The 26,354-nt window shown below is 45.3% G+C and overlaps 1 long non-coding RNA gene across 1 annotated transcript in view; it reads left to right on the top strand.

Annotated features, from left to right (window-relative positions):
- Positions 1–6,319, top strand: part of LOC138514325 (uncharacterized) — a 217,915-nt gene extending 211,596 nt beyond the window's left edge. The window contains exon 3 of the long non-coding RNA XR_011281912.1: positions 6,135–6,319. This is a non-coding gene — a long non-coding RNA (uncharacterized lncRNA). The remainder of the gene's footprint in view (positions 1–6,134) is intronic.
- Positions 6,320–26,354: the final 20,035 nt, after the last annotated feature.

Raw genomic sequence — 26,354 nt, 5'->3', positions numbered from 1 at the left:
TAACCTGAATAAACACAGAAAATAACAGTGCACACTGTTTGTTACATGCTGTATACTGTCATGGGAGCACTCCCGCATTCTGCAGTAACTCATGCGGGGCAGGTGTGCGTGAGGGATACCTGGATAGTCGGGGTACACAATAGGAGCCAATGGCAGTTAAGGAGGTTCTGTGCACTACCCAGCATCAGAAGGGCCAAGGGAAACTCAGTTCCTCAGCCACAGGATTTTGAGCAAAATCCTGCAAGATTCTGAACTCTCACGAGATCTCACTCATGGGCCTATTTAAAGCCCCACCCACTGCCAACACGTGCCATACATTCCAAAAAGCCTGCCTGGAAGCCGCTCGTAATCCTCGTGCTTAGAGAAAGAAATAAAAGATACAAGTCTTCCTTCACGAGCCCTTCGCTCATCCGTCTCCAACTCCCTCATGGTCAGCCGCTTCTCGAAGCAACGAGCTGGGGGTAGATCTCTCTCCGCAGCTGGGGCCTCCCTCTGGAACAGCCTTCCTGCCTCCCTGAAACTTGAGGAGAACCATCTCCGGTTCCGGAAGCACCTCAAAACCTTCCTCTTCGCTTCTGCCTTCTCTCTCCCTCTCCCCTGCTAATCCTGCTTAACTCCCCACTGAATTCAGCACTAAACCTGCATCTGGGCCACTCTCAGCAACCTCGGTCCAGGGCCCAGCCACTCTCCACTTGCACTGCCTCCCCGGCTCCCCCTGCACTGTGGGACTGTCACTGTATCCCTACAGCCCCTTTCCCAGCACTTGCTCTGCACTTACCTCGCACTTGCCACCAGCTGGCCCTTTCTATTTATTATTTATTATTATTTTCTACGCTACTTACCTTGTACTGCACTTCCCCCCCCACCTCCTCCCCCCTGCACTTCCTCCTTTTCCCCTTACCTCTGCACTTGCGCGATCTGAATGACACCTGGCCTAGTAGGATCGTTTGTCTGTTTTCCCCTTGTTTCCCTCCCTCCCTGCCTCGTCGCGCCTTGAAACACTTGTGTATAGGCGCGTTACAAATACCATATCATATCATAAGTCTTGGAGGGAGAAGAGGTAGAGAATACCACCTCAAGAAGAAGAATAAAACGAAGGCAAAGAAAAGATTGCGAGAAGGAAAAGATACTCGGTGGGCCTCATTTTTCTCCCTGTCTCCTGTGGCTTAACCCGCACACTGGGGGTCCACTGATCCACATACCTTCAATAAAGAAGAACTGGTTAGTTATGCTAAGAAGGAATAGCAAAGATAGCATTACAGCAAGGAAGCTAATTGAACTTACCAGTCTCCTGAGATTGCCGCTCAGGGGGCTCCACTCTGCGAATGCCGCTCGCGGGCTCTGCTCCATTCCTAGAGGAATGAGTGAAACATTATACTTAGATAACAATGTTATTCTCAAAAATGTATTTACTAACCGATAAACATGCAACTACCTTAGCCTTTAGTGAGGAGGAAGCCTCACGAATATTGGCACTAGTAAAGGACACAGAAAGAACTACTCCAGCTAAGGAAAACCCAGAAAGATTGATAAACAATTTAGAAAGATTAATACAAAGAAAAAAAATCCCCAAAATGACATGCGTCTACTTTGGCGCAATATTTCAAGGCACAGCGCATACCGAGAGGATTAAGATATTTACGACCCACTCTCTGTAAGGAAAACACTGACTTTGTAAAAAGGTGGAAACAAATATTAAACAAACGCTCTCTTGACCTCATTGTGCTAAGAATAGAACTAGCAAAATCCTTGTCTAAAATAGATTGCGAAATTACTGAATTAAAGAAAGAAAAAAGAGCAAGAAGAACTACAGACAATACTAGACGACGCCAATAGAAAGTTAGACACATATCAGAAGGATGTTGAACAACGTAAGATTAGAACATTTTAAAGGGACCCATTAGAGTATTCAAAAGATATTGTGTACACATGGCAAGAATATTACCAACAGTCTAGACTTTTTAGGGGACCCCCACAAAATAAGACTCCTAAACCCAACACAGGAAGTGACCCTTCAAGTGACACATCTAGTAGCAGAACAAACCATGCTGCCAACCCTAGTACCATAATCCCGCCATTAAGACTAGAAAATCCTCAGGAGATATTAATCATCGAGCAACAAGCAGCCGCCTCAACTAATGAGAGGCCTTTTTTAGGACAAAGAAAACAAGACAAGGAATCAAGAAATCTGAGCACTAAAAAGAAAAACGCAAATTAGTAGTCAACATCTCTAGCCACATCCTCACAAACCAACAACTAGACTTACTTAGCTTAGGACACTCCTTTGTCCCAACCAATAACCACACTTTTTGAAGAACATATACATTTGGTCAAACTCACAAGGAAGATGCGTCTCAAATTATTTTTTGACACAATTCCACCACCCATGGAAAATTTACTGTCTTTTGACTACCTTGAACTCAAGCCTAAAAGTACATTTTTTTTTTACATGAAACAACATAATATAAGGCATAATATAAGGCAACACCAACACAAACTATTGCAACAACTGGCAGAAGATCCAACCCTAGTAATCAAGCCTGCAGACAAAGGCGGCGCGATTGTAATTATGGATGAGGAGAAATACACAACAAGCTGTATGAATTTGCTAAGCGACACTAACACTTATCTCCTTTTAGATAATGATCCCACTGAATTAATAAGACCCATTATCACAGAAGTGCTTGACAAAGCACTAGGTGAAGAATGGATTACACCTAAAACCGAAGATTCTTTTAAGAATCAATATCCTATCATGCCGATATTCTATGGATTACCAAAGATTCATAAATGTTTCACCAATCTACCATGGAGACCAATCTTCACTGCAACAGACAGTATATTTGCCCGTTTAGTGAAATACCTTGACAAAATTCTACAACCAATTTGTCCCAGTCCCATTTTGAACGTAATATCATCATTAACCAACAAAGAACCAGATTGGACACTGTTCATCCTAGATGTACAAAGTCTGTACACCTCTATTCCCCATGATGAAGGGTTAGAAGGTTTAGAATGGATCTTACTGCAGGAAGACGTAGTGCAAGCTAACTAAATATTCATCCTTGAATTGACAAAAATCATACTATATAATAGTTTTTTCCGATTTAACAAACAATACTATCTGCAAACCTCAGGTACATAGATATGTTCTGCAGTGGCTCCGGTCTAGACAAACCTATTGAAACCAAATATATCCTGGAGTGTGAAGAGTGGTCTAACAACCTGCTAATTTGGGCAAAATACATTGACAATATTTTTGGCATCTGGAAGGGTACACCAACAGATCACCAAAGCTTTTTGACATATTTGTACTCTTGCAATTCGAGAATACAATGTACCCTAAAGGGTTCCATGTATTAATATCCCCGCAAAAATATCGCAATACAAAAATATCGCCATATTTTTGCAGCGATACTGACCCATGGACCCTGCGAGGGACACCCCCTCAACCCGTGCATTAAAAATGGCCGGTGGACACCCCCGCAACCCCTGCTCCCATAAAGTATCCCCTCAAAAATATTGCCTATGGCGAGACAAACGGCCATATGTACGGCGATATTTTTGGTGGGGATATTTTGTAGGGATACCCCCTAGAGACGGGCACTCGTATACATTTTTTCACACGATGAAATATTCCAGACAAAGTGCACAAATCAATAGAATTCCGAAGAGAAATTGGCAAATTACCAAATTATACCAACAGCTAACCAAATTATTCCCCAAAGCATTGATGATTGCCTACAAAAGGGGTATAAATCTAAGGGATAATCTGGTCAAAGTGGAAAAAATAAAGAGAAGAACACAAATCCATCTCTGGAGACCAGAAAATGGCACATTGCCCTACCTCCATTGCAGCCAATGCAACAATAATCAGCCAGGTGATCATATACAACATCCATGTACAGGAAAAAAAATACCACTTAAGAACTTTGCCACATGCGATTCAAAATTTGTGATATATGGCCTAATTTGCCCGTGTTGCAAATTTTATGTTAGACAAACTATTTGCAAAATAAAAGAATCATAGAGCATAAATTAAACATCAGGAACAGCAATCAGAAATCTACAGTGGTGAGACATTACACTGAAATGAGACATAACATATCACAACTTAGATATGTGGTCCTGGAAGTAGTAAGAACTCCAACAAGAACTGGCAACCCAGGTAAACATTTAGAGAAAAGAGAGATGTAGTGGATACACAGATTGGATGCCATGGGCCGAATGGGCTGAATGAAGAATTCTCCCTTGTACCATTTCTATGATCACACTGTGGTATAGTCAAATAAGGAATTAATTACAAGACTGCAACCAACTGTGTATTACACACCAAGGCACTGTGGAAAGATGAATGACTCCTTACACACACGAGAATTCAATAAGACAGAACTAGCGTCAGGACACATAGTATTGGTAACATCTACAACTGTTGTATAATAGATCAGAAACTTGATTCAATAATTTATCTGTGAACCAAACGTATTATTGTTACAATACAGAATAGTTACCAACAAAGCATATAAAGAACAAAATTGTCAATCATAGAAAACAAGTGGCATCTCGATGTAACATGTCAGGATTGTAACTATAGTTGTTTGGATGACCATTAGGTTCACATGCCCTTTTGTTCATCCTCTTACAGTTAAGATGTCATACAGATAGACAGCAATGACTAGTTAGCAGCACATTTTGGAAGCCGAGGTTGCTAAATTTCTCAAATAACAGGTTTGCTAATGCACTGTTGTAAATATTTACGAACGTCATCATGACAATGGACGTCAGATGGTGACAACGTAGAACAAATAACGGCCATCTTGGAAATTCTTGCATTTGGTGAGAGTTCCAGAGGGGTCCACGTATTAAGACGGGTAGGAAATTCTACACATTGGGGAATACATAAACTAAATTTGACCTTACATCATAGACCTAGACTATTAAGCTCTCCGGGGTGCTGGCAACAATTTCTCCATTCTCTCTTTTGTAGATCATACTCGATTAACTGTATCGAGCATCTGAATTTACCACATCTGATAACGAGTAGCAGACATTACCTACCAGGTAAGTCTGCCTTCTAATATATACTTAAAACTTACAAACAGAAAAGAGAAACAGTATAAAGAGAGACAGTATGGATTCCCCTTCTGTCTCATCTTCAACAGTATTTGTCATTGAACTGAAGATATTGGAACCACACAGGATATGTGCTAATCACATATAAGTGCCGCATAGTGACATTGTAATTTTTCACGATAGGCACATGGTGGACCCACATTATCCAACTTGTAAAATTGATGGAATAATACCAATGGGGAAGAACCTCACTACTTCAAATTGTCCATATCATCATCCAGGTGATTCGATTTGCAGTCCTTAAATATGAGTAAGTGCCTTGCACAAAACTATGTAAATAATTATTTATATGTATGAAAGATGGCAAATGCTGCCATTACTGATGTCTTCTAATTTTTCACTTACCATTTAGAGATTGAATATCTAATGAAGAAATATGAATGTAAAGAAGAAATTGGTCCTGAGGAAGGGCTTTGCTTGAAATGCGTAGAGCTCACAAATTTTGATGATTGTTTTGTAGATTAAAATTGGTTGTGAACACCACAGAAATAGTTTTCTCCAGAATCTTATGACTATATAAACTGTAATATTAAAATAACATAAGAATGAAATGGACTATTCTATTACTATTAATTAGTATAAATATAATCACCACCTGACTGTTTTTCAGCTTAGAAGGTGTGCAGGGGACGGGAGTGCCCACCACTTAAAGACATTATTGTTTGCCCATTCCTAGAGGAAACTGAGAGAAACAAAGAGATTATTATTGAGGACACATATTCTGAAAAAAGAAGGAGCACTACAAAGCCTTTGCTATCAATGACTACGGGGTGCAGTCCAACCACTCCGATCTACGTTGGTGAAGGGTTGAAGGCAGCTCCCGCCACTTTGGGGGAAATACCATTGTTGCTGGATGAGACTGTCATTGTGACTGTGGAGCAGATAGCCTGGACTCCTCCACTACATATCAGTTACTTAGTAGTTATTTAGGAGGGTTTGTGATGGTTGGGCACTTCTAAAGACGGGGGTGCCTAAGCCTTTTTCTTATCTCACCCTTACAGTACACATTGGAGACAAGCTACAGTAATGGGGCATCTGAAGCCACAACGCACTGATCCAGGAAGAAAGGAATCTCCCCATATCTCGCTGGGCACCCGTTCAGCTGTACGTGAGTTCAGCGGGGGTGGACAGGGATTGGCAATCCACAGACACCAGGCCAACATCCACAACATCGATGCAAGCCAGAAATCAGGTAGGACATCACATATACTACAGGGAATGCAAGCGTTGGCAGAGTGATGCCTTTACGGTAGTCGGGTCTTGAATGAAGCCATTTAATGCATGCAGAATATATCCACCATAATTTATTCATCCAGATGTTTTAGAATTTTGCTGAATTCACCAATTCTAGGCTTTGTGCAGCCACACTCCTGCATGCATCTGCTTTCAAATAGAACTCGATGACACTTTGCACAGCACTTCTTCCATAAGAATGTAGCTACCTTTCACAAAGTAGCTACACACATAAATGACTATCCTCTTATACACCCCCTCCAGTTTATTTCACTAGTGTACATCTCTCCACCCATAGATACGCCAATTAGTAAGGGGTGGCCAGTAGAGACTCGGCCAAGCCCTCATAACCTTTACTGGCCATTATGCATACACGCATTATAGCACCTCCTAACGTTCCGATACTTCGGACTTCGGTCCCGCCGAGGGCTTTCAATCTACAGTGTGTTGGGACCATACCCATGATGAAAGGTGCTATACAAATGACGAAATTAAATGAAATATACATATTTCTATAAAAATAGCTCTGACTCCATAGGACTGGTCTGCTAGTACATCAAGAAGCCAACAATATTAACATGCATTATAAGAATATGTCTTGGGTGTTTAGGTGGTGTTGCAGAGCCAGAGAACCTATGCCAAATGGCCCTAAAGCCTTATGTTAATCTGATGTTATATTGTGCTAAATTACTACCATGGTAGAATCAGAGTGCCTCCACTTGTCTGTGGAGCAGTGTGCTGTTCCACCATCAGGGATATCCAGATCTAGGTCTACTGGAGTAAAAGAATGAGCAAGGGGAGGATGAGAGGAGGGCAAAAGCAGGATGAAGGTGCTCCAAACACAGGGAGGATGGGCACAGGGCGGATTGGAGGTATGCAGTGGAGGAAGAATATTTTGTGATAGCATCGGTACGTATCAGTCCGGTTAGGTGGACCATGGTGCTCCAAAAGGGAGGGAATGGGCATGTCCTAAAGTGTTGTGATAATGAAAGTGTGTTTCCCAGGCAGATATGGAGAAAAAGATAGTACACAATCTAATGTTGTATGCAAGAGGGGCTTGAGTGTGTGCTCGTGCAATCGTGGAAGTTTGGTGGCTTATTTGCATGGACATCTTATTCGCCTTGTAAATACACTTCATTGCTCTCTGAACATAATTTGAATGTTCCAAACAAGCTGGGCTCAATCTTCTGTTGGGTTTCCTCGTTTTCAACATCTCAAATGGGTTGCGAGTGGTAGCAGCATGTGCTGCTGTTATATGTGCAGCATCTCAAATATCCCTTTCCCAATATTAACCTTTCTTCACTGCCATCCTTACTCTAGCTGATTGTCTCATTGATGCAGTCTTGGCACCCCCTTGAACACTGAGGGATTTAGAGCACCCCCTTAAATATTTGATTTGGTTTTATTTAAACAAAAAAACGTTCCATCTCTTTTGAATACAATTGAACATTTGGCCCTTTGAAACACAATTCTGCTGCATAAAACGCCTTACAAATGCACAATAAAATAAAACACCATTCTCCTTATTTTATCTGAAGATCTTCCATACAAAAATGCCTACCAAAAACCATATCACTTTCTCTATGGTGGCGTCGGGCAATTAAGAAAGGTTATCTAGAAAAGAACACTGTAAACGTCCCTCTCCCCTCTCAGACACCTTTTGGTTTTACAATCCCAAATGCAGCACACTCTAATGCTACTTTTGGCAGCCCCCGCAGCGTTAAAGTGCACTGTCTGTATTCTTAATTATTTTATTTATTGATTTAAGGAAAGCGAAAAACAGTAGAACTCTAACAGGAGTTTGCTCTGCTCAAGTGTAATTGAATATAACATTACATTGATATTTAAGAGCTTTCCTATCTTTCCAGACGAGTATGGCTATCAGATTTGACGAAAAGTAGTTTTCTTAGGAAAGGCTAGCCTTCAGAGCGGAAAGCCTGCAGCGTCAGAATTGCCTGGAACACCCTTAACATTTGTCCCCTATTCATATGCATTTGGCCACGTAATCGGGGGTTTATCGTCCAACCCATGATGGTTACTTGAAATTTGTTGCTTTCCCATTGGTCTGAGTTTACAGTCCTGCAGGGCTGCTGCCTTGCTCCACTTAACCCACTATCAGTTTCAGGATTTTGTAGCCCCCGAATGTGTCTGAGTGTCACTAGAATGCACAGAAAGTATTGTACAATGTACGTCCTCCCTTCAGGTTCCTGAGACTGAAATGCTGGGGACGCAGCCTCTTTGTTGTTTATAGTTGGGTTTTCCAGAATCCTGGTGATTTTGCTTTGCTTTCTCTTTCCGTTTTTCTTTTTAGCCTTGTCCCTACTTTCCAAAGTCACCTCCAGAACCTCCTCATTGATTTGATTTCGTTCCGGTTGCAATCTGAGTATTTATCACCCAATGCGTTAAAGAATTTTCTGGAATTATTTCTCTTGTTCCCACGGCTGGTAAATATTTTGCCTTTTTCTTTGCCTGTAATTGCCCCTTTTTTCCGTTATTTACCCTTTTTTCCGTTGTCTGCTCATTTTTGTCCAGCCAACTTGTTCAACTCTTGTTGGGACAGTATCCTCCAAAGTTTCCACTAGGACATTTTCATTGACTTCATGATGGGAGCTCAAGGCTACCGAATTTACTTCATTTTCCTTTAAACACAGATCCTCAAGTGTGGAGGGGCTGTCCGGCGCCTCACCCTAGCGTCGGTGGATCCACCAACACAGTAACCAGCTGCGCACGTGCCCCACCCGCATTATTGCTCAGTACCTGGTGCTCTGTATTACAACTTCTCCCCTCGCCCATTTCGGCACAGTTGTTTCCACGTCTCTGAGAGTCCGCCAAGGTCACCAGTAGTTGTTTAACGTTTATGCCATTTACCAGTCAGGCCACAGGTAAGCGTTTGCTCCGGTGACCCTTAGACCTGGAATCCACCTGCCAGGCCGTCCCTCGCGGCCTCCCCGCTCCTCCACCGCTCCTTTCCTCATCCCCAGGCCCGCCTCCCCAGCCCTCCCCCCAGGCTCTGATTGGCTCCCCAGCCCCGGTGTGTTTCTGAGGCCTAAACCTCTGCACCAACGCTCCCTGCTCCCGGCAGTGCAGGTGAGTGAACAAGTGCCTGGATCCCCCCTGCCTTCTTTCTAAAATTTGCCTAGTGTATTGTGTGAGCCCCCAGCCCCGGTCTCCTCCACGTTGCTGCTGTGTCCTTTGCTCTCCACCTCCTTCCTCCCCATCCCACCCACCACCCTGATTGGACGCTACGTGCCTTTACCCATCCACCCCAGGGCATCCCTCTGCCCGTGCGGCCCCCCGCACTGCTGCCATCCAGGTAAAGCTGCCCACAGCTCCCAAGCCCCGGCACCCCAATAACCCAAAAAAAAATAGAAAACAAAACATTTTTTTAAAAAGCACCCACGGCCAGGCCTGCTTCCCTCCCCAGCTCGCCACAACCCTCCCAGCTCCCCTTCCTGGACTCCAGCACTCCCACCTCCCATCCAGCCCCCGAGCCCTGATTGGAGCCTTGCTCCGTGTGACATCTTAATTTGGTCCAGAAGCACGGTGAGAGTCGTGCCCTCATTCAACAGTCTCACCCCACCCCAGAGGCAGGTAATTGCGGCCGCTTCCAGAGAGCCCCTGGGCCCACAGCTTTTACTTCCTCTGCCCATTCCAGCGCCGTTGCTGACCACTGCCCCTCTCCCCCGCCCCCGGCTTCCTTCACTGGGAAGCCTTCTTCACTGGTCTTCTAGTGCAGCCCTCTGCCCTGTAGCCCCAAGGCCAAGGGCGGCCCCAACAGAGGCGGCTCCAGGAAGTGCCGGCAGGAGTCCACTGTGGTAGCCAGGTGCCAGCCATCAACCATCATCTACAAGGACCAGTAAGGTAAGAGTGGCCTGGGTTAGGAGTAGATCAACCACTCTACCCTATAATCCTAGCCACTTAAACCGATATAAAACAATTCCAAAATGTATCAGAGTTTCTGTTCCAAATTTGTATTCTAAGATACTCAGATTGCAATGATAGGCCTCTCTCCCACTATACAGGTCTCCAAAAGTTATCAGGGATTCTGTTCCCTAGTTGTATTGTGTGATATTCAGATGGCATTGATAGGCCTCTCATCCAATAAACAGGTCTCCCAAATTTTGGAGCGTTTTCGTTCCGAAATCGAATTGTATGAAACTTTGATTGAATTTATAGGCCTCTCTCCCACTATACAGGTCTCCCAGATCTATCAGAGGTCCTGTCCATATGCTGTATTGTGTGATATTCGGACTGCGTTGGTGGGCATCTCTCCCGGTGCACAGGTCTCCCAAATTCAGAAGGGTCTCTGTTCCAAAATTGTATGGAATAATATCCAGACTGCATTTATAGGTCTCTCCCCCACTATACAGGTCCCCCAAATTGATCAGGGGTTCTGTCCGCAAACTGCATAGTATGATATTCTGTTTGCATTGATAGGCCTCTCTCCCACTATACAGGTCTGCCAAATTTACCAGGGGCCCCTTTTCCCAAACTGTATCGTATGACACTCAGATTGCATTGATAGGCCTCTCTCCTAAACCTATCAGGGGTTCTGTCCCCAAGTTGCATTGTATGATATTCTGATTGCTTTAATAGGCCTCCCTATACAGGCCCCCAAAATTGATCAGGGGTTCTGCCCCCAAACTGCATAGTTTGATGTTCTGTTTGCATTGATAGGCCTCTCTCCCACTATACAGGCCACCCAAATTGATCAGGGGTTCTGTCCCCAAGTTGTATTGTATGATGTTCTGATTGCAGTGATAGGCCTCTCTCCCACTATACAAGTCTCCAAAATGTATCAGGGGTTCTACCCCAAATTGTATTGTGTGATATTCAGATTGCATTGGAGGGCCTCCCACCCACTATACAGGCCTGCTCCCAAACTGTATTGTATCATATTCAAATTGCACTGATAGGCCTCTCTCCCACTATACAGGTCTCCAAAATGTATCAGGGGTTCTACCCCAAATTGTATTGTATGATATTCAGATTGCATTGGTGGGCTGCCCACCCACTATACAAGCCTGCCCCCAAACTGTATTGTATCATATTCAGATTGCACTGGCCTCTCCACCACTACACAGGTCTCCCAAACTTGGCAGGGGTTCTGTCCCCAAAATTGCATTGTATGATGTTCGGACTGCATTGATGGGCTTCTCTCACACTGTATAGGTGTCCAGAATTTAGCAGGGGTTCTGTCCCCAAAATTGCACTGTGTGACACTCAGATTGCATAATTAGGACTCTCTCCCAGTATACAGGTCCCCCAAGTCCATCAGGGATTCTGTCCCCAAGTTGTATTACATGATGTTCAGTTTGCATTGAGGGACCTCCCTGCCACTGTACAGGTCTCCGAAAACTATTAGGGGTTCTATTCCAAAATTGCATTGTATGACAGGCAGATCGCTTTGATAAGTTGTATTGTATGATATTCAGATTGCATTGATAGGCCTCTCTCCCACTATACAGGTCTCGCAAAACTATCAGGGGTTCTATTCCAAAATTTTATTATATGACATTCAGATTGCATTGATAGGCCTCTCTCCCACAACACAGGTCGCCCAGGTTTGGCAGGTTCGGATTGCATTGGGGGGCCTCTCTCCCACCGTGCAGGGCTCTCAATTTTAGCAGGAGCTCTGGTCCCAAACCACATTTTGTGATATTCAGTTTACATTGATAGGCCTCTCTCCCACTATACAGGTCTCCCAAATTTAGCAGGGACTCCGCTCCGTATTTTTTTTCATTTTTTTCATAAGGATTACAATACTCCTTAGGGTCCCTCCTACCACACAAGACTCTAGAACTTAATCAGAACTAGTCCTAAGCACAAACTTAGCTTAACCACCTTAACATACTCCCAGAGAGTAGCCACCCTTATCCTTTCAGAGAGACCTACACAGACAGCACTGAACTTTGACCTACTCCCCTGACAACAGTACACCCAGCACCAAAACCCCACCAGACAGCGCTCAGAGGACACGCAACCCGACCCACCGGAAGAACAGATGGCACAAAATCTCCCAAGCCTACCAATACAAGAAGAAATACCAGCAATCTCATCAGAAGACACAGCAGCCAACCACTCAACCGGCAACTCCGCACTGATTACCACAATGCCCCGGACCAGAAAGGGACGCCGAGAAAGGGCACAAGACAAGACCACACTGGAAACAGGCACACAAATCCAACCTACCACTGAAGCAACAACCTCAAATAGAAGATACACAACGCCAAAAACCAAAACGACCAGAACAAAACTCCAAAGGGAAAACTCCCTATATCTCACACCATACCTCACAACAAGCCCAGAACCAGGATACCAGAGACATCAAGACAGACAAAGAAAATCCTGAGACAACCAGAAAAAAGACAGGAACACTCAAGAAGAAGGTGGCCAGAGTCCGACCCCATCACCCCATAAATCACAAGAACAGAAGGACACCCCCAACACACACGCCATACCGGACATAACAACGATGAAGATCTTATAACCAACAACCCAAACATGAACCTAACTGACCAATTCAACGAAGAAGAACCCTTCACAGACCTTCACCAAACCAGCACAAACGTAGAAGCAACACCACTGTACAGCCAAGCTTTTTATCTAGCAGACCGCCCCAATGAAGATGCAGCCTCCGCTGATCTTCATACGCCCTCCTACAATGAAGATACAACCATCGCTGATCCTCATCCACCCCCAATCAATGCCAACAATGATGCACCGCAACCAAACAACCACAAACCAAAACAAGGTACAACCAACAAGCAAAACCACACCAATAAGATCCACTGCAACCTCATCAATGCAAGATCAATGTCGAAACATGCCACCGAGATATATGATCTGCTCTGCGACGGAGGGATCGACATCCTATTTGTAACAGAAACCTGGCTAGACGACAATTACAAGATCACCCTCAACAACTGCTTACCTGAATACTTTAAAGGCGTCCAATCAAACAGAAAAACCAAAAGAGGGGGAGGGCTGGCAATCATTCACAAGGAACACCTGGAAATCAAACTGGAAGACCCACTAATCATCGATAAATGCAAATCCCTAATCATATGTCTGGCAGTAACATCCAAAACAAACTTGAAATTCGTACTAATATATAGACCACCAACCTACGATGCCACCTTCGTAGATTCCTTCACAGAAGCAATCACCGTCCTAGCCATCAAACACAATCACCTGATAGTCCTAGGAGATTTCAACATCTGGTTTGAAGGAGAAAGCACAACCATACAAAAATCGCTAACGAGCCAACTAGCAGCAATGAATCTACAACAACTAGTCAAAGGAGCAACCCACTCGGCAGGGCATACACTTGACGCAATCTTCGCTAACAAACTACTCCTCACCACGGCACCCCCAATTCAAATATCCTGGAGCGACCACCTCATCATCCCATTCGTAATCAAAATGACCAGGCCAACAAACAAATAACCGGACAAAACAACGAAAACCATGAGAAGAAATTGGAGAACCATCAAAAACTCCAACCTGCATGAACTCCTGGAGCTAAACAAACTACACCCAACATTCATGGAAGAAAATGACCTGGACAAAAAGGTAACCCTGCTGCATTCCTGGATTATAACTACTATAGACAACATCGCCAACGAAAAACCCTTCACTTCTTCTAATAAACGGTCTATGGCAAAATGGTTCACCCCACTACTGTGCACCATGAAAAGAAAAAACCAAAGACTAGAACTTGATTGGAGAAAACAAAATGACACGGCGAGCAAACTGAAATTCCTACAACACAATCGGGCTTACAAAAAGGAAATACAAAAAGCAAAGAAGAAACACTACGACAAACGAATCTTTGAAGCACCAAACACGCAAAAACTCATAAACGAAATCAAAAACCCTCCTGGATGTAACAACACACCAACTCCGTCCGCGAAACTCTGCAACGACCTTGCAGACCACTTCAAAAACTAAATCACCAACATCCAACAAACCATTCAAAGCAGACCATCTCATCTGACCACAACCCCAACCTACACCCGGGAGGAACACCCAAACAAACTACGAAGCTTTCCAGAAATATCAGTGGAGACATTCGTCAAACTGGTGAATGAAAGCAACAACTCAGGGTCCCCCGAAGACCCATGCCCACCAGACATATACAAATTCATTCTTAAACAAGGAACGCCCATGGAATATCATAGGAACGTCCTCAACCATTCCATCACAACTGGGAAAGTGCCACAAGCCTTCAAAACTGCATACATCAGGCCACTACTCAAAGATACAGCAGGAAACGTAGAGGACCTCTCCAACTACAGACCCATCTCCAACATCCCGTATACAGCCAAGCTGCTCGAAACGTACATATACAAAACGACCCAAGAGTTTATAGAAGAGCACGGCCTACTAGACCAGGCACAAGTTGGCTTCAGACCACTGAGAGGAACCGAATCAGCTCTACTCTTAATATGGGACGATCTAAAAATCAACGCATACTGGGCCAACAGCACTGCCTTGATACTCCTAGACCTATTGGCAGCATTTGACACAGTTGACCACGACACCCTCATAACTAGATTAGAAGCACTTGGAATAACTAACACCGCCCCACTATGGATCAAATCTTTCCTAACAAACAGAACGGAAACTGTATAGATGAAACCCTTCAAATCCAGCCCGAGAGATTCCACCTGTGGAGTACCACAAGGATCATCCTTCTCCCCACTACTATTCAACATCTACCTGTATCTACTTATCAGAATCATCAAAAGCCACGGCCTCACCTGCTACAACTACGCTGACGATACACAAATAATCTTCAAAATACAAGATAACCCGGAAAGAAACTCAACGTTAGAAAACTGCCCCCGCGATGTATTCTTCTGGATGAACTCCAACTCCCTCAAAATCAACCCAGGCAAAACTGAAATAATGATCGTCACAAAAAATGGAGGAGAAAACCAATTCATCCCTTTGCCAAGGGAACTCGGAACTACCCCAGCACCCTCGGCGATTGTAAAAAACCTGGCGGTTCTGATGGACAATAATCTCACGCTAGAGCCACAAGTAAACGCTCTCCTCAAGAAATGCTTCTTCCTCCTGTGAGCGGCAAAAAGAATCTTACCATTTTTATTGTTCGCCAACAAAACGACCACCATCATCGCCCTCGTCATGTACAAAATAGACTACGCCAACAGCCTGTACCTAGGCATGCCTGAACGCAGCAGCCAGACTACTTCTGAAACTACCCCGAAGAGAACACACCGCACCAGCGCTGAAAACACTACATTGGCTACCAATTAAACATCGAATAAAATTCAAAACAATGTGCATTACGCACAGAGCAGTACACAACGAAGGTGCTGAGTTCCTAAGAGACAAACTGCGCCTACATCAACCAACAAGAACGCTCAGATCAAGCATGGACATCCGCCTGGAACCAAAGCCCTACAACAAAAGAAAACTTGGGTGATCCTCCTTCTCTCACCAAGCCCCGAAAACCTGGAATGACCTTCCAGTACATACGTAACACAAGAAACTACCTATTATTCAGGGAATTACTCAAAACAACTAATCTAAGAGATTGGCTCTTCACGTCATAACTAGAGAGACTGGCCACAGGGGCACTGACATAACTAAAAACATCAATGAAAGGAGAGCGACCGCGATTCGCACCGATCAATCAATGGGAAAAGCTGAGGTAAATATCCCATGGCATACTAAAGGACCAAATGGGAGACAGGCGCAATACGACCAAAGACAGTAAACATAGCAAACTAAGACAGAAAGACTAGAACGAATCATCAAGAGGACCAGGACCTAACTATGACCTTCCCCTACAGCCCTTAGAACAAAACATAGAGAGGGAAAGAAAGCACTGCACCACGGGCCAATGCAATTGGTGAGAAACAGAATGTTTCATCACTACACACGGTCCACCAATACAAAGCAGGAAGCACAATGCCCCACCACACAAAACTACAACTAAACAACAGTCCCAAGGATGTTCACCCCACGAAAATCAAAGAACCATTCGGGACAGAAGGATACGAACATCTGAATATACACGCTCACCAAGACGGATCCACTAGGACAACACTTCAACACGACCCGACCGTGAACCACCCAAAGCATTAACCGACCAGGGTCACACTAGATCACCTGAGAATAGATATGTATGTCCCAGTCCCACACCTGAAGATTAGGTTCAGACGCACCCACCAATCCAAACTATACTCAATAGGATACAGTTAGATCAGCGCAACACCACCAAACTGAGTCGGCCCACGAGGAACCAGCAACATCCCAATCCACAGGTATACAACTCTAACAGAATCATAAGTACCTAAACCAGGATACAGACCCCACTAACCCAACCTTCAATCTTCTGCATACTTAAACCCACGCAAAACCACACAACCGTGTCTTTCCCAGCACTCCGCGAGCACTTTACCACACCGCACCAACAACACATAAAACTGCACCCACAGCACTCGAGGCCTTCATCCGTTCCGATACTAGCACCAAAGCCCAGCACTCAGTGTATACCGAGCTGAAGCTGCCAACATCACACCACTTCTCCCTCTCTCCTTCTCCCCTCCTCCCGACTAACCCTACCCACCCTTCCTGTTTCAGATCCGCCAGAGCGCCTGGGGACCAATTTCCGTTGGTGACGGTGCGCTATACAAGTACCGCTAACATAACATAACATGTCCACCATAGTCAGCTTTGTGGCATTTTCTTGGACCGCTTTATTGATATTAGCATAGAATCTGAGCAGTGACTCTAGTACAAGGCAGAGCGCTGAGATTGACGCCGGCCCTAATAACTCTACTTGTGGTAGATTCTTCGAGTCTCGTTGCATAGTTATATTTCTGGGGGTAAAGTCATTTTCATTTAGTGTTTTTTTCAAAATAGGCCTTGGTCTACCCAGTGTGATTTAAACGTCTGATATATTTGTTAAAGGGCTCGAGATGAGTTCCTCTGGGGATCGACTGGACCCATTTATTTCCGAACCCAGGTTCCAACTTGTATTGCCTAATGCAATATGTTCATTTTGTGATACCCTCCGTAACTTTACAAAGGTGCTCAAAAGAGTAGTCGAGCACAATAGAGTCTTGTGGTTGTGTAGTTTGTGCAGCCTCTGCACACTTGGAGCCCTTTCCTGTGTTTTCTTTTCCATGTATCTCTGGGACCAGTTTATTCTCCATTGCCCTGTTTGGAACCTCTTGCTGAGCCATATTTGTAGGTGGTGTGTAGGGAGTGGCAAACGCTTGTGGTGTTTGCTGCTCTGTAAGGTAATTGTTTACAGGATTTTTCTCATTTTTCTCATTTTCCGACAGTTTGTGCCTCATTTTCTGTCGGCAGCCCCCTCCACACTGTCGGAAGGTGTAACTATGGTTGTGCCAGAGCACACTGCAGCTCACAGGCACCGAGGCACTATAAAGGCTACTTAAGAAGGCTTGCTTGCGGGTTACAATAAGCGGCCCAGGAATAAAGCTTACAGACAGTTGCTTACAGGGTTGAATTACAAAGTACAGTATTCTACATCGCATAGTGTGTCCAGTTCAGTGAGGTAGCATATGTAAAATATCGCACATGGGGCATAAGCCTTATAGACAAAGAGCCTAGTTTTTAAGGCGTTGCGGAAGGCATCATGAGACTCGACTGATCTGGTCTGGGAGTTTGTTCCAAAGAGTGGCAGCCATTGTTGGCAAACTCGAGCCCCCAGCACGCACTCTACGCGTGTGAGGACCCATGATGCAGTTGGCATAGGCGGACCCGGAAGGTCTGGACGCTGTTTGTTTGGAGATCCTTTGCACTCTAGGTGCGAGACCGTGAAGACATTTGTTGGTTAGGGCTAGAGTTTTGAAGACAACCCTTTCCTTGATAGGTAGCCAGTGTACCTGCCTGATGAGCGCTGAGATGTGTTCCCTACGTGATATGCATGTTGCGGCCCTTAAGGCATTATTCTGGGCTATCTGGAGTTTAGCCAGGTTTCTTTGGGAGGTACCAATAAAGAGGGCATTGCAGTAATCCAGTCTGGAACCAATGATGGCTCTGGCTATGGTAATACAGTTCTGTTGGGTCAAGAATGGTCTGACAGCATTGATCAGTTTGGAGTAATACGCTGCAGAGGAAGCGATGGCACCGACCTGCCTTTCCATGGTCAGGCTTGGTTCGAGGTAATCGCATGTGATACTGTGATGGATATGTTGTCAATAGTGAAGGTCTGATACTCCTTGACGAGTTTGCTCAGTGTAAATGGGGACCCAATCAGCAGGAGTTCGGTATTTTCACTGTTTAGACAGAGCCAATTGTCTGCCATCCAGGATTGAATGGTGGAGCAAATGAAGTTGAGGGTGTTCATGTCAGCTAGATAATCCCCAGAGAGAGGTCTGAGCACCTGGGTGTCATCTGCATTGAGATGCCCAGTGAATCCAGGATTCTGAACAAGGGTCTGGTGAAGAGGTTATACAGAGTGGGGGCTATGCAAGAGCCCTGTGGGACTCCACATTTAATAGGACTCAGGATGGCATTAGAAGATTCCGAAAAGACCTTCATTACTCTCTGCTGAAGGAACGAGTTGATCCATTAAAATGCATTTGGGGAGAAGTTTGCAGTGGAATAGAGATGTTGGCATAAGGTTTTGTGCTCTACCAAGTCAAAGGGCGCAGAGAGGTCTAGGAGCAGAAGAAGCGCAGGTTTGCCTGCGTCTCTCAGGTCATCTATTTGATTTTTCAGATCAAGTAGTGCCGGTTCGGTGCCATGAAGAGGGTGAAAGCCGGACTGGCCAAGTCCAAGAAGGTGGTTGTCCTCATTTTTGTACTTGTAGGTGAGCTGCTTTGTCCAAGATCTTTAAGAGGGAAGGGACAGTGGTAATGGGTCTGTAATTCCCAGGTATCTGCGGGTCGAGAGATGGTTTTTTTAATAGTGGTCTGACCCAAGCTTCTTTAAGGGAAGTGGGTACATGAACCGATTGGAAGGACGAGTTGATGAAAGCAGTAACAAAGGGGGCAAGAGCTGGCGCACAGTCTTTGATGATGTCAGCTGGGCAGGCGTCCCCTTTACAGTTGGAGGGCTTAATGTCCTTTATGAGTTTGTGACTTCTGATTCGCTCATGGCAGAGGTGCCTGGTTCGCTGTATTACATGTGGGGGGTGCCATTTGGGAGGCTAATAGGGAAGAGAGAGCTCCTTGATGGGCTAGAATTTTGGTGTGCGGGGAGTCGAGTTTGTCAAGCATAGCTGCTTGAATTTGGTTGCACTAAGTCTCATCTTTGACAATGGTGGATGGTGGAGCTGAGGGCGATTCCAGTTTCCTGAAAATTGCAAAGATTTCCTTCGTCCCCGAGTTTGCATTATTAATCCTTGTGTTGTAGGATTCAGCTTTGGCATGTGTGATAGCTGTTTTATATTCTCACGCAACGGTCTTGAAGGCAGTTTTGTTGGGTTCGGTAGGGTTTCTTTTCCATGTGGCAAGTGATACCCTTTTTTTGGAGCGAAGTTCCAGGAGTGCTTGGGAGAACCAGGAATTGGAATGCTTCGTTTTCTTAGCTTTTTTGGCCATAAGAGGGGCGATGTTATCTACTGCTGTGGTTATCACCTGGTTGAAGGTGTTAGCTGGGAGTACAGGATCATTGGGAAATGGTGGTTGCAGTGCTGGAACATGAAGGTGAGGTAGGAGAGTATCTTTCGTTAGCTTCTTGGAGCTCCTGAGAGTGCAGCAGGGAGAAGGATGGTGGGTTTAGATGATACCGTGGAGATGGCAATGTGAAAGTTAATACAGAAATGGTCTGACCACGGAATGGAGGAAAGGAGAATGGGGCAATTGTGTTGCGCAACCCAATCAAGGGTACGCCCTTTGATGTGAGTAGGCTTGGTGATGGTTTGGACATACCCTAGGGTGGCTAGTCCTTTTTGTAGGGTGGCGGCATTAGCATCATGGGGGTCGCCTAGCCCAAGATTAAGGTCATCCAGTACTACTACTCTGGTTGTCTTTTTCATGTTGTGTGAGAGAGAGTGGATAAGGGCTGCTTGGAAGTCAGTTGGTGGTTCTGGGGGGCGATACACAAGATGAAAGGCGATGGTGGAATTGGGTGAAGTTTTGAGTGTGATAAGGAGGTATTCAGCGTTGTGTCCTAATTCCCCCTGAATGATTCTGATGTCAAGGGTGTCCTTGGTTAGGATGGCCACACCTCCCCCCTTTGTCCTAGCCGATCCTGCCTAAATATGGTGTAGCCTGGTGGGACAGCCAGCGAGAGGGCAGGTCCAGAGGTGTCTTGTAGCCAGGTCTCACACACAAAGAGAAGGTCGAGCTTATCTTTGGTGATAAGATCCTGCACATCGAGCGTGTGCGCTGGGATAGAGCAGGCGTTAACCAGGGCACAGGTAAGGAGTGTAGAGGCGGGACTGCAGGGTTTGGCTGGAATGGTTAATGCAGGCTTTTGGTTGGTGGTCATGGCAGGTGGGGCTACGGGTCATCAGCTTGCAGTGTTCAGTGCCAGAATTGGGTGGCATGGTAGTATGGGCATCATTGACCAGCCTAACATCATTAGCAGCAGTGACCAACATGGCACTGGGGGCATCATAGACTAGGGTAACATCATTAGCAGCATTGACCAACATGGCACTAGGGGAAGCATTGACCAGCCTAACATTATTAGCAGCATTGACCAACATGGCACTGCGGGCATCATTGACTAACATGGCACTGGGGGCAGCATTGACTAACACGGCAATGAGGGCAGCATTGACTAGGCTAACATCATTAGCGGCATTGACCAACATGGCACTGGAGGCAGCATTAACTAGGCTAACATCATTGGCAGCATTGACTAACATGGCACTGGAGGCAGCATTGACTAGGCTAACATCATTGGCAGCATTGACTAACATGGCATCATTAGCAGTGTTGACATATAGGGCATTCGAAATAACGGTTATATTTGCGCGGATTGCACTTACATGTTGTGCTGAGGACAATGCATCGTCACGTGCATCAAGTGGGTTATTGTGACATTTCTTGATGGCTGTGGACATAAGCATCTGGGGCTGGTGTGGGCAAGAGTCAAGTTTGATTCTTCTCAATGTCTGGTGGTGGGTAGCAGAGCAGCTTGTGGGCTCAGGTTGCGGCCGAGCTGGAGGATCATGGGGCGTAATGTGGGCCTTACGGGAGCGCTCTGCTGTTGTTATCAGAGAGGAAGCTGAGTCAATAAGACTCATCGCAGCTGTGTGCTGGGTGAAAGTGATGGTGGCGGAGTCTTTGAGCAGTGCAGGAGTTGCCTCCAGCAGCAGAAAGGGTCTTGGTGATGCCGCAGCAGAAGAACAGCCTGGCGGGGCGGTGCAGGAGGCTTCGGTCGGCATTCCTAGTACTGAGGCACCCGTTCCGCTTAGCGGAGCTGGGCTGGTAGATGCAGGGGTCGCCTTTACTTAATGCATTTACACCGACCTCCATGCCCTGATTTTCACAGGACCCTACCACTTGTGTGGTTACAGAGCACTTTTCGATGAGCATTGCATCAGAGATTTCTGTCACTTGCAATCCAAACGTATTTGTCGGCTGCGAGTCCCTATCTTCAAGGGCCTTAAGCATTAAGACCCCTTTTCAGTTATCATTAGTTTTCCACTCCTTAATTTAGACATGTTCTGTCCCGCCTCCACTTTAATGATTTTTTCCTTTTTTGTCAATGAGCAGTTGTCAATTGGAAAAACAGCCTTGCCCGGACTTTCAGGGTTAACAGTTTTTACTGGACAAATGCCTTACTGAGCAACAGTTTGCCACTTCGCCTCCTCGCCCTCGACACCCAAGAACAGCAAGACCAATTCCCAATCCACTTGCAGTCCGCGACAGACTGCCGGTTTTGAAAGCAGTAGCATAGAGCAGGTGAGGGAGGCTCCGCCCCGCAGCACGACACAGTAGAAGCAACTGGAGAAAGACCAGCAAGACCACTTCCCAATCCACTTGCAGTTGTGCCGTGCTCCGCAGCGGACTGAAGGTTTTGAAAGCAGTAGTAAAGAGCAGATGAGGGAGGCCTCGCCCCGCAGCACGACACAGTAACAGCAACTACAGAAAGAACAGCAAGACCAGCAAGAACACTTCCCAATCCACTTGCAGTCCACTATAAAACATATTTAGGTCACACGCAGATATATTAATCATGTATATTGAGTATTGGCTAATAACCCAAATGTATGCAACACGATCAACCAGTGTCAGAGGTAATCTGTATCGATAAATTGTGACCTCTTAAAAATACACATTCTGGAATTATAAAAATCCTCCCATATCAAAGTCAGTGTTCATCCCTCTAGGACTAAGGATGGATCATTTATCAATCCAAAAGAATACTCTTTGCATTAATATCACATTCCCTCCTGCCATTGGAATTGGAATTGTTTCAAGGACAACACATTGTAATTGTGCTTTTGTGTGATGGTACTGATTAAAATGAGATGCTACTTTTGATTTTGTGTTTTCTTAATGTGAATGTTAGATTTGTGCTCTCGCCATCTTTCTTTCACTGTGTAGTTAATCCAGAGTAAATTATGACATTTAATATGTATTAACTAAAATATGTATCCTTTCAAAATTAGATATACTTCAACAAGATGCCTCCAAAGGATTCTCAGCGGGCATGTAAAGAACCAGATTTGTTCATATTTTTGCACTGCCATTTGTTGCAAGAAAATAATTCCGAATCCCCTTGAAAGTAAACAGGCAGTTTTCAATATAACTGTACCTCCACTAGGTGTGGTGGCAATTGTGTTAAAAATAAACATAACGCCATATCTGGTTTGATATTATGGCCTATGTAAAAAGCTAAAGTTACACTGGCCTAAACCATAGGTAGCATTTGGTTGTTACCCTGGTTTCTATGCCCATTCCTCTAACAGGTCCTTTGTGTATTATCAGTCTGGGATTGAGGTCCACCCAAAACAAACCATTTGGTTGCAATCTTAGAAGTCCACTTTCTTCACTCTTGGAAAGCTTATCATCTTCCAGGAGCACATGGTCTTTCCCCCAGGGGGCAGGAAGTGGACCCATGCTTCAAAGGACGGGCTCAACCCATCAAAAGGAAATCACACCAGGGTAGTAATGGCAGGAGTCCTTATGCAGGGTAGAAAGGATAAGGGCAGAGTTATAGCATCCCAAGAGAAAAGTATAGATCAGCGAAGGGTCCCACCATCTTGGAAATTCTCTTAGGTCACTCGCACTGCCTGTGCCCCCTTTCCACTTCCTGCAGACAAAGCACTCTGGGACTGAAATCAAACACATAAGACTTTGCACAAAGCAGCCAGGATTTGACCCTTGCAGATGTCTAGAAGGGGGCACCAATCAGCTGTGACAGACTGACTAAGGATGCAAGACCACTCCTTAATTAAATGTTCCTTGGTCTACAGAAGAAGAAGGATTTTCGTAAGCTCTACTGGGTACAATCTGCCCAATGTCCTCTGTCATAGGGTTGAAGATGGAGGTTTCAAAGAAGGGAGCAGGATCCTTCCGATATCCATCCCCCAGATTAATTTGGAGTGAACTGCTGTTGGACAAGGCCTGCCTGAAAATAGAACACCTGGTAACATACTCACCCAGGGACAAAAGAACAGATCTGGGTCTGGTTCCTGCCTCAAATTACTTGTGAGCTATGCCAAACCAAACATTTGCCGCCTGTCCCAAGTTTCTTCATGCCACTGTGCGTTGCCACTTGTTAAACTACACCATGTGTTGGACCCAGTCAAACTGCTCCCCAAATCGATGCCAAATCGCCCTCTCAGAAAGGCCCCATAGTCTTGGATTAACACTGTGAGGCCTCACTAACTTAAGATATTTGAAGTCGTTCTGTCCCCCTGGCCTACTTTAAAAGGCCCTAGTGACAACTTCGACTCAACTCCATACCTTTCTAAAGACATCTTTATTGAACTTCAACATTGCTGTTGTTGTGTGTGTATGTTTATTTTAATTAAGAACTCATATTTAGTATTCTTTTCTTTTGGTGTCACAGTATTTTTGTTGTTTATATGTTTTTATGTTCGCTCCTGCACACTCTTCGAAAGTATAACCTTCCCCTGTCAAATGCTTTCTTAAAGAGGCAAAGGCTCTGTACTGTTAATGGTATGCCTGTCTCACCTTGTGATTGAGGTCACTGCTGGTTTGGAGAGAGTGTGGTAAGATGTAAGAGCTGAGAGAGTGGTACCAAATGCTATATGTTTATGAGTGAGTTACTGGTGCCTCATTTTAGAAGGCAAGACTGGGAGGAAGGTTAAGCATAGGAGAAAGAGTGTGGTGGAGAGAGTAAATGTTGAGGGGTTAGAGAGTGAATAGAAGAGATGGAGAGTAGGAACGAGTCGTGAAGGGGCATTAGAGGGGCATGGGTAAGTGTAGTAGAAGAAGTAAGAAGATAGCATGAGAGATGTGTGAGTAGGTGTAATAGCAGGAGGGGGGAGAGGGATGAGACATAGGGAGGAGAGAACACCATACGTGTGAGAATGGGTGTGGTAGGAGGTGAGAGTGACGTAGGAGAACGACATAGTGACAGCGAGAGTGGCGGGTTCTATATTCCAGCACCAGGGCAGGAAGAGTGGTGTACTCGATATACAGGCACCAGGACAGAGAGAGTGGAGAGTGACATAGTCCATATCCCAACACCTAGAGATAGAGTGTGGAGAAGCAGAAGGAGAGAAGGGAGAACACATCTGAGGTGAGTAAGGAGAGTATAGAACGAGAGAGAAGAAATGTGTAACACCACGAGAGGGGCATCCCTGACTAGTTCACTAGAAATATCCAGAGGCAGTCAGCTAGAAAAGGATTGAGCATTTAGGCCATCACTAGCCCCAGGGCCTAGCTTAGACATTAGGGCATCCAGGCCAGTAGTCCTGACACTGCATGGCTCACGCCAAGCAAGCCTGAGTTAGGGAGGCGGGAGACCCAACAAGGATGAGGAGAAGGTTTGAAGACCTGCCCATAACTTGGAAATAATGAGCCCTGCAACATTTGGCCTCTTGCGATAAAATGACAAATAAACACTAAACTGTACGATTGTGCCCTGTCTATGATTCACAACCTGTCACAAACCTTCTCTCAAAAATCTTAATTTCTTTTCTTCCCAACATCTGGGGTCTTGCTCTTCCCAACCTATGGGGTCTTTTTCTCCCCAACCGCAGAGTTTGTTCTCTTTCAACCTACGGTGTCTTTCTCTCCTCAACCCCTGTGGTCTTTCTCTTCCTACCCTCTGGGGTCTTTCTATCCCCAACCATCAAGGTTCTTTCTCACCAAAGTGCTGGAGTATTTTTCTCCCCAAACTCTCAGGTCTTTCTCTCCATAACCTTTGGTGTCTTTCTCTACCCAAACTCTGTCTGATGTTCTTCCCCTGGTCAGTCTTTTCTTGATATTTGTCCTTCTATCCCCAACCCTTTCCTCTACGTGGACCTTTTTAGTGGAGAGCATTCAATATTAACTCTGCGTGTGTCATCAGATGGATTGTTTGGCAGGACGTGACCCCTGAGCATTCTTCTCTTGCCCGCATGGAGGATGCTTTGGTGATCCATGTTTCAGGTGTGACTATTATTGAAGTCATTGCAGCCTGGTTGGTGGAAATCCTGTGCATTAGGTGCATGAAAGGATGGCTCAATTTTCCAAGTGAAGGGAACACATTAAAGGGGGCTTCGGGCACCTACAGCCTGGCCATCCCCAGCCCTAACAGGGCGCAAACATTTTTAACATCCGCTGTGGTCAGGATGTTAGCCGCCCAAAAAGCAGGTTTGGGAAAGGCACAGCTTCCCTTTGTGACACAATGCTGTTGTGAGCCGGTGCAGGCTGAGGGAAGCCACTTCAGGAGGATGTCATTCTGCAACGCCATGGACACAGCGCTGCATCCTCCTGCTGCAGCATCCCTCCGCCTGCCCTTGTCATCACAAAAAGCAGCGTTGAGAGAAGCCGCACCATCCCCAAATCTGCTTGGGGGGAAGCGAGTGGGTGAGGCTAGAGGCAGGCTGCGGCCAGCACAGAGGG

Source organism: Ambystoma mexicanum, chromosome 12, assembly GCF_040938575.1.
Source record: "Ambystoma mexicanum isolate Mex_15411 chromosome 12, UKY_AmexF1_1, whole genome shotgun sequence".
NCBI lineage: Eukaryota > Metazoa > Chordata > Amphibia > Caudata > Ambystomatidae > Ambystoma > Ambystoma mexicanum.
The sequence above is the reverse complement of the archived record's forward strand: the minus strand, read 5'-3'. Positions and strand labels throughout refer to the sequence as shown.